General features: G+C 34.8%; 1 long non-coding RNA gene across 1 annotated transcript; it reads right to left on the bottom strand.

The window, feature by feature from the left end:
- On the bottom strand, window positions 1-12495 carry LOC149804987 (uncharacterized). Its single transcript, XR_016417339.1, has 2 exons — window positions 12406-12495; window positions 1-3244 (listed from the first exon to the last, which is right to left on the bottom strand). It is a non-coding gene; the product is annotated as an uncharacterized LOC149804987 (long non-coding RNA).
- Window positions 12496-18175: the final 5680 nt, after the last annotated feature.

Below are 18175 nucleotides of genomic sequence, written 5' to 3' on the forward strand. Positions count from 1 at the left end.
GTGAAAATTACACAAAGTCGGAACTTAAAATATGTTTTGCTATTTTTACTCACCTAAAATATACTATGTACAATAAGTTGTGCAATACTCCAGCAAATTATAAGCAGTGATTCTTCAGAATTGAGCACTTTATTTATTTAAAACATGAGATATAATATTTATTATTTGTGTTATGTATTTAACTCATTTTCATTTTTCATCACCACTCCGGTGGTCTAGTGGTTAGAGCGTCCGCCTTGGATGCGGAAGGTCGTGGGTTCGACCCCTGGCTGAGTCATACCAAAGACTTGCAGAAATGGTACTAACAGCTGCCTCTCTTGACGCTTGGCATTAAGAGGTTAGTGTTAGGACTGGTCGGCCTGGTGTCAGGATAATGTGACTGGGTGGGACATCATGCTACATGTCTGCGGTATGATGCCCAAGTGCTAAACGTCACTATTAACTGCCACACTGCAGACATCATAGCGTTATGACTAAAAAATTGTTGAAGCTATGTTAAAGTTCCAAATCACACATACACATTCATTTTTCATTAAATGACATCGACCTTTATACTTGTAAGCTATTTTTGTCATAAACAAGCTGAACTCAGGAAAGATGCATTGCTTATGGATATTCAAAACAACTTATTGGCAATCAGGTTTAATGCACACTAAACTAAGGTAAGTGTCTTGCTTATGGGTATTCAAAACAACTTATTGGTAATGACGTTTAATGCACACTAAACTGAGGTAAGGTGTCTTGCTTATTGATATTCAAAACAACTTATTGGCAATGAGGTTTAAAGCACACTAAACTAAGGTAAGTGTCTTGCTTATGGGTATTCAAAACAACTTATTGGCAATTGTTTAATACACACTGAACTGATGCATGATGACTTGCTTATGAGTATTCAAAACAACTTATTGGCTTCAAAACAACTTATTACAGTGAGGTTCATCACACACGAAACTGAGGCAAGGTGCCTTGCTTATTGGTATTCAAAACAGCTCATTGGAAGTGAGGTTCAACACACACTGAACTTAGGCAGTGTTCCTCACTTATGGGTATACTCAAAACAATTTATTTACACTGATGTTCAGTGCATGCTGAAAATGGTACCCTCTACTGACAGCTATCTCTTTACTCATTATGAAGAAAACTTATTCAGTAGACTTGTTAAAAGATCCAAATTAAAATGTTCTTTGCATATATATATATATATATATATATATATATATATATATGTTTGTGTGTGTGTGTGTGTATGTTTGAAGGGTGTTTTTCTGCCATCTAATGTTTAGTCCATAGTCTGTTTAATGAGTCAGGAAGTTCTTGCAGAATTTGGGTATAATCTGACTGAGAATCTGGAATCAACACCTTTTTAATACTGCATTCCATCAATAAACCCAGTGGATTATTTTAGCATGTGCATATTTTGAAAAACGACTTAGCATTGACAGTGCTGGATATCATGTTCAGAGATACCTTTTTTTCCACAACTCACATATCTGCTTCAAGACATAATGATCATGAAGTCACAAGCTTATGTGCCATATCTCATCCCAAAAGTTTATATCTGACTTGTAGTCTATGATTTCTATGATATTGATGAAGCTTTCAAAAGATATATGAACCCAAATGGCTCCTTGAGATGCTGCCAGCTCTCACCAAACTTGTCTTGCATTGAAAAGTATATATTTTATGACCTTTGGAATAAGAAATATGATGTCACAAGATTTTACGAATGTCTGTTACAGCTCATGCTAAATTTCTATCTAGACGGAATGTCACCAGCTAACGTGTTCAGTTTTCTCAAGTTCAAATTAAATTGGGCAAATTTTTGTAAGCTTGAAAGAACTATGGAATAGTAAGCACAGAACTAACAAACCATATATACTTACCAATAAGCTGAGTCCAACTGCAAACAACATAGATCCTGATCTGCCAGTGCATTATGTGATGGCAGATCTGGGTTTGTGAAGCTTACAGTTGGATTCAGGTTATAGGTTAGTATATATGATACTTAGCGACAATATTTCCACGTCATCCTCAACTTGCTTCTAAACTGAGGCTACTGTCAGAAGCAGGCATTTTTGGCACATTTTGCATAAATATGAAATAAAAATGGTCACATGTGTGTTTCCCTGGCAAAGATACTTAAGTATATGGAAGGCATCAGATTCCACATTGAAGAAAATATATGACAGTATGATGATTTAGTGATCAATGTCACTGTTGCCACACAACCTTGATGAATTATACACTATCAGCATTGTTTTCATGTATCCAAAACCATTATACATAGTTAAACATGTCAGACGTCCATCTAAAGCTTTTCTTTGTTTTATGTTCTTTATGATGATACTGTTTCTTTGCTGACACATTGAATGTTACTTGTAATTATTAATAATATATGATTAGTAATTAACGTATTATAAATAATAAATGAGTAATATAATACAAACAATAATGTAATGAATTTAGCCCATAATTAGACAAATTTTTAAGTCCACATTACTGTCAATTTTAATTCAGTGTTGCACATAGGCAGTCTTTATGCATTCTTGTACCTGTGTAAGTCCATGTCTTGACAGTTTATCATGAAATAGGCAGGAGACACGGTGCTCCACCCTCCCATATTTTATTACATTATCAGTTAAAGATGGTCGTCAGTACTATATTATGAATCGGCATAACTTTAATACTCGATTACAATTATGATGGTATATGTTTACGTCCATAGTGTTTTTGCCGAAATCCTTATGCATTCGCATAGCAGAGACACGATTTATCGTGAAATGGGTTAAACCTGTGTGCTCCAGGATCTAGAAGACGGGATATCCTGGTACAGTAGTGCAACTGTGGCTGAGCTTTTACAGTTTTTAATAAATTGTCTAGGAAAGAGCGTGCCTGGTGAGAAAAAGTAGGCATGACATTGGGAAATGACACGGAAAGCATCAATAACATTTATAATGAATGCAATTCGATTGCCTGCGCTGATAGATTGTTCAGAAAAGAGTGTGGCTGTTGAAGTAAAGAAGGTGTGGCTATGCAAATTAGCATGAATATAATCTTATAAGTTTGCATTAATATCAGTCCATGTTTGTGTATCCAAATCCCTCAAACTTCTTCCTGATTAAATATCCAAGAATAACCAGTAAGACGACAACGGCAAGACAAATGGCTACAATAAGTGGCACAAAAACTTCTTCTCTTGATCCCAAGCTTATGCCCTTGTTCTTGTCCTCCTTGCACATGATTCCTGCAATAAAACCATACAATACTTCAGCTTCTGAAGCTGCGTTATGATTATTTTGAAGTTATTAAGCAGTTGTATCAGTCATGCATGAGACATGACAAAAAATAAAATTTATTGCTTCCTTCAACCAGGCTGTCGCGCGATTTGGAGAAATTACTCTGATGGATAGAATGGCGGACTTCTGTAAATCTGAATGTGGACTAATTTTACCAAACCTAGTTTAGTTGCTCATTGTAATGTTATTTACCCTCTCCCCCCAGCTGACGTCACGGAAAACATACAGCGCATTCGTAGCTGTATTCTGTGATGTTTTATCCTTGGAAAGACGTTAACATTATTCGCTCGATATTTGAAAACTGTGTTTCTTACCATCATCACGACAATATTAACATTAACTATAGTATGTAGATTATTGCAGAGCCATTCCCCACTGATGCCTAATTACGAGCTCCTCTTCGAATTTTGTAAATATATATTCATAAACAGTGAGTTTGTAATATTTAACCACACTGCAACAATATGGCTTTGATCCTCTGAGGATCTTGACCCAAATGGCGTTGAAAGCAATAGCTAGCAAATCCGTTTCTTTCGCACAATTGATCATTTCGAATACAGGCTTCACGCCAGATTCCGGTGGTGGAAAGTATGTGGTTTACTCCGGTCTTATCTATGGAGAGGGAGTGCCGCCATAATTCTATGCGTGTATTTTCTAATCTTCTTTGATGCATTATTGTAAATGGCTGATTGCAAGTGCTACTTTCATAAATTCTATCCATGTATATTGTATTCTTCATTGATGCATGTACGTGGCAGTTTGCATGGGCTACTTTCCGCCTTCATTATTGCCAATGGCTGCTTGCAAGTGCTACTTTCACAATTCCAGTCATCAATTTTCTATTCTTCATTAATGCAAGCTGTAAATGGCTGCTTACAAGTGCTTAAATCTACTTTCCTTCTGCTTCATTGTATTTTGCAATTTGCTAGTCCTACATGTAAGACCTTGACGCTGATATTTATGTTATAGCACTAAAAACAAAAACATGTTCAATGTCTTACATTGCAGGACTATCAATTTGCCAACTATTATATTGATTCTGTAGTTTGTCATATGGCAAACGATATGTCAGTATTTACAAGTTTTGTACATTCTGTTTATAACTTGCCATATTATAATTACATTATTCCAACCGCTGTTTTCGTACAGATTTGGCCTTGCAACAATGTAAATACTAAGTTTTATCAGTATCGTCTTTGTTTTCCAACTCGTGTCGCCATCTGTTGTCATAATAGCATACTAAAGATTAGCATGGCATTATGACAACAGACGGCGCTCTAAATTGTTAAAGTTTTCCCTTTACCATAAATAATTAATGCTCCCCACGGAGCTTTATGGCATTCAGTTTGTGTCGATAAACATTGTAACTCTTTCAGTCCCCCTTTTTATGGTGTACGTTAGCAATGAAGGTTTAATTGTTCTCTAAAACCATGTGCTTTCTCGAAGATCCAAAAGATTTACAGCACCTTACGAAAACAAAAACGCATACACTGCTGCAGGGTGGTCCATCTCCTTCAACCCCAATTTTGATACACTAAAGTATTTACTTTCGCTGTTTAACAAATCTACTTCTTAGTGATATATCATTGTTTTGGAACCATTAGTTATTTTAGCAAAGTAAGAATCAGAAATAACAATGGTATATTCCTTTGTACTCTTCTTAACGAGCTTTCATCAGACGACCCCTGGTTGTAAGGATCATATTGTACGTCACCCAATTAAACGCACCTCACAGACGTTTATCTTTCCCTGTGATACTATTGTACACAAGCTACGGCGAAAATAATATATTTCAGAACAACATCAATATCACATTTAAAATAAAGTTTATAGGTAAAATGACATTCAAAAAAAAATAAGCATTAACAATGCAAATTAATTATTGGAAAATAATCGTACACTAAATCTAATACTTCTGTAATCGCAAGGGAAAGCCAAAACATCAGAAATAACAAATTAGTGAATAAAATGTAATCTTTTTCGTGGTTTTTTGCTCATAGCAAGTGCAAACAACTTTTTTTATTGCCCGCAAAAAACAAATTCTCGCAAAAGTGAGCCTTTTTTTACAATGTATATATTGAATACAGATTCAGTAATGGAATTTTTTTTGGATTAATTCTTGAAAATGTCACTAGGGAATATAACCTGACTGTATTTGAGGCATAAATTACAAATGCATGTGGTGGTATAGAAAAGGAAATGTGTCTCGGCCAATCCAGAATTTACAGTTTTAATTCCTCAGAATTTGCAATTATGACTGTACGTTCAATCGAAAAGCCAATTTGTGTGAAAAGCTTGCCTTTATCATACTTTATTCATGTGAAAGTGAAAAAGAAAATGGATTGGCAAATAAATCTATAAGAACAATGTAACAAGACAATCCAGGTAGTTGTTCCTTATAATTGCCTACCTGTATGACAATTTTTGTTTTAGACTAATTCATTGTACAATAGTGTTTTTATGAATGCCGGTTTACATTAAACATTTATTTTTCTCCAATATTTCCTATGAAATATTGCATAGTTGTATTGTGCTGATGTTTTTTGTGTCATGACAATATTAACTTACATTTTAAACAGGATAAAATAATGATGAAATCACAAACAAATTAAGATGTTTATGGGGAGTGGGCTGGATGAGTAGCCGTAAAAAAAAACTTTAAAAGTTTTTTAAAAAATTATGTGGTGGGGGTCTTACTTTTCTAACAGAAAACAATCACATCTGTAGAAGATATATGTAAACATTTGTATTAATCTTTTTAACTACTACAATAATTTCATATCCAGATGTATCAAGCAAGTTTGGTACTGTATTGTATCAGTGATAATACAAACACATTGAGCAGGTTAATGGTAGCGGTAGCAATGTTATTTATATTCAATATATTATATTTTTATAATTGCTACCAAAGGAGTCTGATGTTTTATCAGTGAGGTACCATACAATCAGTCATCTTATATGTACTATAAATATCGCTTCATATATGGATGAGTACGATTTTAAATAATATTAAAAAAATGTAGTTTCCAGTTTGGTATCTGTGGAAATAAAGCATCTCATAATTGTATGGAAATGTTCTTTATGTTTATATATAGAAAATATATTTCATACTGTTTTATTTTCTTTTCTTATATAACGAAATAAGTTAATATTTTTTAGCATATAGCTATGCTACAGTATATGCTTTGTATGTGATGTCCTTGTCTCAAGTCATTGCCTCTTGCTGTTGTATTGGAATTGGAGATTTAAAATGAAGTTGGAGATATGAGATACTTGTCACGACAACTGGTGAAAATACTTGCTGGATATTGCATAACCATTCATATCATACATATATAAAAATTCTGTATAATTTGAATATTTACCTTATAAATATATATATATATATATATATATATATATATATATATATATATATATATATATATACTGCCGCTATAAACTGAAGGTTAACAGTAAAAAATAATTTCATAGAGATGAGAGAATAAATAGAATCTTCGTCTCTATAAAGTTCTCTCTCTCTCTCTCTCTCTCTCTCTCTCTCTCTCTCTCTCGTGAATAAACAAGAAAGAGAAAGTATGGCCTTGCTGTGCAATTATCTGTAATTTGTTCAAACCTTATGAGGTCTTTACTAATACAAAAAGCAGAATTTGTACTGCAGTCTAAAAAAACAAACAAAGTAATCAATCAAAAACCTTAAACCTTGCTTGTAAGCGGCTACCATATTCTGTCACCGTGCAGTAACGGTAAATTACACCTACAAAATATTCAAATAAAACTAATGGGGTGGAAAGGGTCCGCGGAAATACAACATTGTGTAAATTAATCTAATTGTATATAATTTGATAAATTTAGTTTGTTTTGTGCTTCTTGCAGGCCACCTCTCTTCCGAATGTTAATACTCTGAGAAATCAGCTGACCGTAATGCGTTATTATATTTCGAATGATATATTAAATAAGACGCACAAACATGCCGTAAAGTGGTATTGTTGCTAGGTTCAAGGGAGTAGTCATGTTGTAAGAAATTGACGTGTCACAGCGCCATCTGTTGTCATAATGAGGCATTATTTTATGCTAACTTCCGTAATGCTAACTTGCAACGTGCTTGATGCTACAAAAGTACATTATAATCATGAGTTTAGAAGGTGCAGTCTGTGTAACTTGCCATATAGCACATTTATAAATAAAATATTAAAACTTGTAATAACTGATATAGCATTTGCCATACGACAAACTAAAGAATCAATTCAGTAGTTGGCAAATTGCAAGATAAAATGACGCAGAAGGAAAGTAGCCCTATTACTTGCAAGTAGCCATTTACACTTTGCATCTATGAAGAATAGAAAATTCGTGACTAGAATTATGAATGTAGCACTTGCAAGCAGACATTGACAATAATACAGGCAGAAAGTAGCACTTGAAAACTGCCACGTACGATTTGCATCAACGAAGAATACAGTATATAAATGGATAGAATTATGAAAGTATCACTTGCAAGCAGCCATTTACAATAATGTATCAAGGCAGATTAGAAAATACATGGATAGAATTATGGTGGTAATCCCCATCCATACTTATCTTTCATCTTGCCTTACAAGTTTCTGATTTCATCATCATAGAATTTCTTATAATGAATCTTGAAAAAATCTTTGGAATACATTTTTCATGTTAGTGATTAAAGAAAAGTAGTTTTAAAACAAAAATAGCAGGCTTGAAAGATATTCTTCGCTATCAAAGACAAATTTCTAAAAGGATAAAAACTGAGTCAATCGCCCACTCGAATCAGTCGGCTTGCGGTGTTTGATTGTTTGAATGCCAGGGATAATGTCATGTCGAAATTAGCAATAACTTGCACTGCATTTTTGTTAAGATGACAGGAGAAAGCCAATCTATCATATTCTGCAACTTACTTAATGTCTGCGAACCATTAAAAGGGCTGAAAATTAAAACTGGTGTGTTAATTGAAATTAGTATCATAGTTGTTGTATTTGAAGTGCTCATAAAATAAATTAGCAGTAAGAAAATGAAATAGCCCTTGATGCTTGCGACATTAACTAATTCGTGTACGTGTTTCAATTGTTGCGTGATGTCCATAAGTATTAAAGAGATGCAAACATCAAATGTATGAAATTATTATTATTATTATTATTATTTTATGATCTGTTGAGTTATGTTTATTTACGCCCAGATATTACATAAACTGGATGGCTATCTGTTTTAGAAAAAAGGAAATGGAACAAGCTAAGATTTCCAGGACAAAAAAAAAAAGTCTTTAGCTTGATTGCAGAATTCTTTGATTTGAATGCACTGAAAATGGACTCGATGAAATCTTTCTCTTGATTCCAAAATTCCGTAATATGTCTCCACTACAATCTGAAAAAATCCAGTAGTTAGTACATATTTAGACTTACGTCTTGAATACACAGCGTGCAAATAAAGAAATTTGATTGGCTAGAATTATTTTGTATGATCCCATAATCTGTCGACCCTTTGTCGCTGTAAACTTTAGGCTAATAATACTGACATGTTGATTTCACTTTTGTGCCTATAAACGTTTGACTCTGTTTAACATAGCAGTGAGGACTCATTTATATTTCATTTAGCACGCCCGTTAAGATAAACAACTTCGATGTACTTTCATGTCCCAATCTTTATCAAGCAAACTCAAACTACAGCCTTTCATTTAGAATGCCGCCAAATTACCATTTCCCTCCAAACACATCTCACAGTAGGTATTGGCAACCTATCGCACGCTTGCCAACGACGGCAGGCCAGACTCGTTGGAAAGGCTCGCGGTACCAGTTGTAGTTTTGTATTACATGTACTATTTACTCGAATACCCTCCCGTTAGTTTGTACCCCTCCCCCTACCGATTTTAAAAATGAAAAACATCAGTGATATAAAAAGTGCACGAAACTTCGTCATTTCATTCGCTGATTTATAATTTATAACCTGATTGTCACCAAGGAGTCCTTAACACAGCCAAATTATTAAACGGAAGATCCCATGTAACCAAGCAAACGGACTGCACGCAGTCCATTTCTGGTTTCGAGAATAGTCTATTTCAGATATATATTAAAAAAATTCTGTATCGTCTGTTTATAATATTTGCAATGTCTAGTTTTAATATTTCTTAAACAAATTGAACATATAAACCGGTGGAACTCTTGTATACACATGTTCAAAGAGATGTAAATCCAAAATTTACTGAATTATTGAGATTTGCGAAGACGGTGAGCTACATCACATCTGTTGCTTAAAAACAGACTGATCCAAGCAACGATAACGACCGTGTTGCTAAAGAAACTCCCCTTTTCGATTCGCAACGTCAACAATTTGACAGTGTTTGGGACCCCCTGGAAACAATCAGATTAGAACTATAATCAATTAAATGACTAAGTTTTGTGAATTGTTTATGTCATTGATGTCAACTGTTTTTAAAATTGTTAGGGGTCCCGATACAAACAAAATTCTGTAAAAATGATAATTATATTAAAGGGACGATTATGACTTGGCACGCAGCACTTTACAACCGAGCAGACCTGGCACAACAGTGCTGAAAAGTTGCACTGATACAAACAGAGTCGCAGTCACCGTCATCTACTATTGTTACAGTTACATGCGACAAGTGTCACCAACCTTGTTTTCTATATGGTGAGAAACATCTGTACAGGATCTAACACAAAGAGAGAAATTTTTAAAAGCTTAAAACACAGATTAAGATCATATTTGTTATTTAAACATTTGAGTCAAATATGAACAATGAGACTGTAATTGGACAATCCTTATATGTTATACACATACTTTCCCATATGTGTATAACACATAAATCAAATCAATAAAGAGCACATAAATGAAATTACGCTATAACTTGATTAACAATGTCGATCATTTTGGACTGAATTGGTATTGAGTGTGATATAATTACTGATAACTAAGTGAAGTCTGTTCATGAGTACTTACTGTTAAAGGATGTCACTGAATGGCCATTTTATTGTATCTTAGGTTTTATAAAGGGTTGCTGTAGTAAACAGACTTATTCATTCTTATTTTAAAATCAGTCCGGAATCTTTTTATTTAAATTATTCATTGGAATTGCAAAGTGTTCATGGACTTTTTGGACTCAAATACTACTTTGAATTATTGTGAATTCATTCAAAGACATTCTGCATTATATTATTGTGATACATCAAGACTTCTTGGTTCATCAACATATTCAATACTATTGGCACATCAGCACAATCAATTATGGAATTCATTCAGAACACCATTATTTTGGACTTGTTATTGAACTTTTAGGCTTACTTGGGACTTAATGATTTTACCGTCATTGAGTGCAGGTCGACCTAAAGTCAGACTTTGGACTAATTTTAACTCAATGTACCAAAAGCAGTATGGATGAATGGGTGCACAATTACTAGTGTCTTTGTAAAACAAATACTCTGCATTTCCACAGTCTTAGATTAGAATCACTCTTCGCTTACACAGAAAGAAAAGTTTAAATCAGTGGTCGTACTACTAAGGTCTTTAATTTTTGTTACCTCTGGTTCTTCAGTGCCACTGACCGACTCGCCCAGCATCGGGATCATCTACAGTATTTAAGTGGTAATTCGGTTGATTTGTGCTTAACGACATAGCAACACAGGTAGGCTATTTAATAACGGGGTAATTGCATTAAAATGCCATATCCAAGGATACACCACGGTAGCTGGCCCAGGCTAGTCCGATGGTAGGATTCGAGTCCGCATCATTTCGGTCGTGAGTCTGGAATGCTAACCACTGAGCAAACGCGGCACCCCATGGTATATAGTATAAATTTTTAAATTATTGTTTCGTAAAGTATACAAACGCTGCTTGAAAAGGTTAAAGTTCCCCAAAGCCAATATGTGGCTCATAACACCTAAGTTAACCCCGTGAGTTCAGAATACAGGACTGTTTCTGTGAAACACGCTTGTCCATCTTTGATCAGTGCGGCAGTGTACGGCATCGGCAGTATTATGCAGTGTAGTGTTCTGAGGAAAACAAATTCCATCACAGATTTATTTTAAGCGTCATTACTCCAGTACTAGCAATTGATTACACTGTCAGCTTCTGATCATTCGTCTGATCAAACCAAAACAGTTGTAGCTGCTTAACACATTAAACCCAAGTGACCAGTTAACGTGGCAGGAGGTAGTAGCCTACTGCCGAGCTCTGTAGCGTCATGGTCATGCATGATACACTAAAGTGGGTGGCATTATAGAAAGATAGACAGATGTAGCTCTACAATGATACCAAATAATCTGAAATATCTAGCTGCACTACAAAATGCAGATAAAAAAATCTCATTTATTGGACCCGATGTTTTCTACCCAAAATTCGCGCGTGGTCGGAATCCGATTTTGTGTCCGGATTTTAGACTTTTTGGTCTCAAATCTAAGACAAACCGGTATGAACTGCAAACAGACAGATGAACCTTTGCAAAAAGTAGGATAAGATGGGCATTGGGTATAAAGAGTGGTCTCGATACAAAAATAGCAAGAAACAAAAAAATACAACTTTTACCATTCTGCCCTTTTGCTCATGCGCGAGCCAAATAGCCAATGATAAACGATGTTTCTAACACAACTAGGCAGTATGTTATCGAAAGATCACCTGGGATTTGGTGTTTTCGGATCTATTCAGAAATAGCTTTCAAAACGTGTTTCCTACTCGATTTTCAGGCGAAAATGTCAAAACCTCCAGGGGTTAATGCGTTAATTTCGATATTATGAATGAATGACGTTAATACTGAAGTATGGTGTGCTAAATTGATAATTTCCATGGCAACCGACTTTTAGATTAATTAAAATATTTTTTTTGGTAAAAAGCACACATACATGCTAGGAATGGTCAAAGAAGGAACATGCAAGGAACTTATTTTTATCCATCTTGTCTTTTGGCCATTCTTTCATTTATTGATGGAAAGGATACTTTCTTTTTCTAATAGAGAGACTATGCTAAGCGCTAGTACATTTAAGTAACATAATGTTGCATGCCATTACGTTGAATGAAAAGTATCACATTTGTTTCTTTAAGAGTCGTCCATGGAGAGAGAGAGAGAGAGAGAGAGAGAGAGAGAGAGAGAGACCTCCTTTAAACTTGTCCATCGCTGAGAAGGGTTGAAGCCTCATATGGGAGAAGATGACATTAGTATAGGAATTCGGAGACTTGAGTCTGATTTTTTGTTTCGATTTGCACTCATAGGAATTGTTATATGGTGTCTCAAACATACGGACATTTCCCTTACCAAGTTCTACTCGTTCTGAAACAGAAAAGATCCAGGTGCTATCATCATATTTAAATGTATATTGGCTAAACCGTGAAGCTGGCAGACAACACTTGAACCGATCGTCTTTGCATAAAACTATGGCCTATCAATGTTTATACCTTTATATGATGCCATTCAAATGCGAACTAGACAGACCCAGATCTGCCGTGGTACAGTGCGCCGGCAAATCAGAATCTTCACTGCTCTCTTAATTCATTCCTAGAACTGAAGGGACTTTCCCCGAAATGACTTGTCTTACGCAAGAAACTTGCAGAAATGTTATCCCTTATTTTTTTAATACTTTTTCGATGTGTATGCAAAAGATATTTAAAAATTGACATGTTTACATTATTTTCTGCAAGTATAACCCGATTATTGCCAATTCACAATCTTTGTTATTTAAGTAAACGTAAAATGACACTGTCTACAATACCATCTTGGAAGCATTTTGAGTATGAGATCCCTGCCGAAAAATCCGATCTGGCTTGTACGTAAATTACTATTTTTATCTGAGTGAATCTATATTGCTTTCATAGTTTCTCGCTTCCTATTTTTGGTCGATATTATTGCTATGATATATCAGATATAGCTTTAATGACCAATATTCCGAACGTGGCATTTAAATTTCAATATAACAAGCCTTGGCACGTTACTTGGCCGTTAATCCCTCTTCAATAGCTATTCGATTTGCCGGTAGCGTGTGACACTAATGGTATATTTAAGACCATACCCCACTACTGTTGATTTGACAGTCTTTATAACACATTCCTTTCAATCAAACATAAATTAGCGCCCAGTTTCTTGACATAATCATGTAACCAAATGCCAAAAGTGAAGATAATAGAGACTAATTTTCAACACTTCAGTGAAAATAAGGCAACAGAGCAACGTCTACATTATTCTGGGCAAATGAATCTTTACACATTACAAAGGTGTTTATTGTCAGGACTAATCTATTTTCTTGTTATTAATGTCTGCTGGTATAGCGCATACGATGATTTTGAAGCTCCAGCACTTAATTAACTTTTCCTTTCATTTTAAATCATGTCCTCTTTCTCTATTGTTATGGTTATTTAACCTGTATTGTCTGTTGGCTTTTCTTAATGATCGCATTTATGTATATTTGTATTTTGTACTTGGGCTTGCGCAAAATCAAGTTCATGGTGTACATAACTAGTAATATTTATTTTGTAAACAATATAATACATCGCTATTATTTTTCATTGGGGTGTGGATTCAATATTCAGATCACTATCAATGGAGGCAAACATGTTTATCTGGGTCTGGGTCTAGGACATCAGATTTCCACTTGGCAATTCCTAAATATGTTAACAACTTGTTTTATTAAGGAGACTGACCTACCTCCTGTCTCTATAATGTGTCTTAGCTTTTTATATAATATTGTTCATTTGAAAAATTATCAATTCTTGCCTGAACATCCGAAGTAGAATCAATCTTAATGTTGTGCTCAGTTTTTCATTTAGAGGCTTTTATTTATTCAAATTATTATTCAATGTAATGACAAAGTGCTCAATAATATTCTTGGACTAGAACATTAATTTGGAATTATAGTGAATTCAGACAAGGACAGTTTGGATTATATTATCATGATGCATCAATAGACTGTTAGCACATGATCATGCTCCAATCCCTTTGCACAGTATTACGTTCGAGGAAACGCTCATCAACATATTCAATATTGGAATTTATTTGGAATACCACTAAAATTCAGTTGGAACTTCATACATTTGGACTGGTGATATAACTTGAGGACTATATGGGATTTTTTCACAATATTTTACGTGTTTTCTAAAAAAAATCAGTTTTGTTCTCTAGGGAAACAAATCATTTATTGAATTTTACAAAACTTGTTGGTTTTCGTTCTTTTCTGTTACTCAGTTTAAGATCATACAGTCGTAGTACTATTCGTTCCCTCTGTTAATGTAACATGAAAACTAATTTTTATTTATTAATTGGCCTTTCCAGATGTTGAGTACTGCTACATATGTAAGGTAAGCTGCATAATGAGTACTGCTACACAGGTAAAGTAAGTGGCATAATGAGTACTGCTACACAGGTAACGTAAGGTAAGCGGCATCATGCGTACTGCTGCTCAGGTAAGTAAAGCAGCATCATGAGTACTGCTACTCAGATAAAGTAAGCGGCAAACATCTCATTTCTGTTCAACTGAATGTACCCATCCGACTGACAGTCCTATCACATTCTATTGGAAGGTTTATTATGTAAAATATAATATCATCTACGGTATGGTGCTGGCAATGTGAGAATTTACCATGGACATTGTTGTCCAACATGTACACGATGAACACGCCAGATTTATCACATTTCAATTGTTAAATTTGTTTGTCCTGTTCGTATTCTAGTTTAACAGCTCTGCAAAGAACACGAAGACGTAACATGTGGATGGGTTATAAGTTTAAAATTTGCAATCAATACAGAAATTCGCTACCAACGTCTGACGATGCATTTATGTGGTTAGGATGAGTTTCGGTGCGTACTTTTAATGCATTTAAACTGACTCGACAATTTTTTTCTTCTTTTATCAATAGGAATCCAACAAATGAAATAGGACATTTATGCAAATAAAATTATTTTTGAAAAATGCATACGGTCCAGGAAAATTAAAATGTTTAAATCATTGGTCACTTTTCAAGACGTTAAGCTTTACGTGGCAAAAGAATGGGAAAGATGAATCCAACCATAAATAGCATCTTTGTCAAAGACTGGCATCAGCAACACATCATTTAACGTGCAATTAATTAATATACGACTAGTTAGGATATACAAACTGAATTTAATAAGACAATCTGTCACCAAAACGTTTAAAATTGGCTGACCTTAGATACTGCTCTCTCTCTCTCTCTCTCTCTCTCTCTCTTTAAATAACAATAGTTCCAATCTTTCACAGCTTATATATTTGAAAATACATTTTATCAAGGGCGACATTTGGAAATTGTTGCAGACACTGTTAGTTACCAATATACGTGTTCCATTATTACGGGGCTCTCGAGAGGAGTTTGATTTTAAAAGTTTTGACACTCATTGATTCTGTGTACTTCACGCTTCTTATATCTTTTGTAACACACTTTACCAGTGGCAATGTAAGTTGAATGCCATCAAAATATTAATTTTGCCGCAAACTTCCGTACACAAAATATATGGCGAAAAGAGTTTGTCGAAGCAGCATTTCGACTCTGTGAAAGATGTTACATGGCAAAGAGAGTGGTACAAGTAATGTCATTTCTACCCCATGAAAATACATTACAAGGTTAAGAGACTTGGTACAGGCGGCGTGCTTTTCACCCAAAGAATTTTTCATTATCGAGAATAAAATATAAAGGCGTTTATGATGTCTAAAGGATAAATAAAACAAAACAGCAGACGATGGTAAGTTATTGTTATTAAACTTGCTTGCAATAGATGGTTGTGTGTCCATACTGACATCCAACGTCAACGCCAGTTCTGTTAGAGACCATGCCCAGCTATCATTAACGACCTGTGAATAATAATAATAATAATAATAATAATAATGATAATAATAATTACAAGAGGCCTCATTTATATCTCAATGTTATATGCCAAATGAATTGGCCAAATAATATGGGTTAGCATTGTACTTAGAGAAATTTAAACGTTTCTCTAGTTTTAGAAATGAGTTTTAGAAATGACAGCCTGGTTGGATGGCAGATTGGCATTATTTGTGCAGTCGTATATGTATTTAAACGAAGATGTCAACTATTGTTAACCAGTATTTGAAAAGAGGTTATTTAAATATTATTTTAATGGAGACATAAATTTTATAGTAGATAGGCATCATTGGAATAAAATTAAAGGCACGATCCCTAAAAATAGGCAATAAATAAATAAATCAGTTCAACAAAAATTAGAAGACCATTACGTCAAAATGCGTCCACGTTATTTAACCATGACTTCATTCTACATACGACGGACACAAAATCATATCGTAGGCTCGTTTTATAATAATAATAAAATAATAATAATAATAATAATAATAATAATAATAATAATGAGGACTTTGTATAGCGCCTAATCTTTAGAAGCTCTAAGCGCTTTACAACATTGGACAAAATCTATATAATGACATGATTATAAAAAAACACCATGAAATTAGAACACAGAAAACATGTTGAAAATATTTAAGGTAATGAAACATTATTATGCCTCTAAGTCTGCTTTTGCAATCGAAATAGATGAGTTTTAAGAGCGCCCTTGAATGATATCACTGTGTCTTTGTGTCTACGTTCAGCGGGCAATTCGTTCCATGTAGCTGGACCCTGGTATGCAAAAGAACGTTGTCTGTATGACTTCATTTTCATAGTGGAAATAATGAGATTACGAGTGTCAGAAGAAGAGCGTAATTATTTTGCTGGTGTGTACACATGGATGAGGTCGGACAGGTATGTTGGACTGGAGCCCGTCAGTGAAACGTAGCACAGAGAACAAATTTTGTGTTTGATTCTGGATCGAATGGATAGCCATTGTAGGGTACAGAGCAGGGGGAGGTGTGTTCTGATAGTGGTACTCTAAGGATGATCCGAGCAGATGTGTTTTGGAGTTTCTGGAGTAGATATTGAGATGAACCAGACAGAGCTGAGTTACAATAATCCAGTCTTGAAAGTACTAAGGAACACACAATATTTTTAGTGGCATCAACTGAAAAATAATTGCGAATGGAGCTGATGCGTCGCAGCTCAAGATATGCAGCCTTGCATATGTTCATGACATGTTGGTGCAATGAGAGAGTACTGTCGAGAGTAACACCTAGGTTTCGTGCTAACTGTGAATTTAATATTGGTGTTGCTGATATTTATTGTTTGAGGTAAAGGATGTGAATGAGAAAGTCTTTGTGTTGTAATCAAAATGGCTTTAGTTTTATCATCATTCATCTGCAGCTTGTTATATGTCATCCCTGATTTCACATCGGAAATGCACCTCTCTACACCTTGAATGGTAGCATCAACTTCAGTTGGGTGGCTAGATTTGTATATCTGGGTGTCATCAGCGTACAATTGGTGTGACACTGGATGACGACCTATGACACATAAGAGCGCCTGAGTGTATAGAATGAAGTGAACAGGTCCAACAACAGACCCTTGTAGAACACAACATAAATCAAGTGGGCTCCAGTGTATTCCATTTACGGACACAAGCTGTGTCCTGTTGACTAAGTACGACTAGAACCACAATAAGACTGTATCGTGAATGCCAAATACATGCTGCAGACGTTGAGGTAATATATCATGGTCTATTGTGTCAAATGCTGCATACAAGTCAAGGAGGGTGATGACTGTGATCTTTCCGCTATCCAAAGCAGAGAGAATGTCATTAACTATTTTTAGAAGAGTAGTTTCAGTACAGTGGCAGGGACGATATGCAGACTGTAGATTGCTAAAAAGACTGCTTGAATTCAGATGAGATGCAAGTTGGGATAGAACAACTTTTTCTAAGATTTTTGACATGAATTGGAGATTAGAAACAGAGCAGTAGTTCTTGAAATCGTTATAGTCGAGTGTTGGTTTCTTCAGCAGAGCCTTACAATGGCGGTTTT

Source organism: Sinohyriopsis cumingii, chromosome 2, assembly GCF_028554795.1.
Source record: "Sinohyriopsis cumingii isolate HCF-2022 chromosome 2, ASM2855479v2, whole genome shotgun sequence".
NCBI classification, from domain to species: domain Eukaryota; kingdom Metazoa; phylum Mollusca; class Bivalvia; order Unionida; family Unionidae; genus Sinohyriopsis; species Sinohyriopsis cumingii.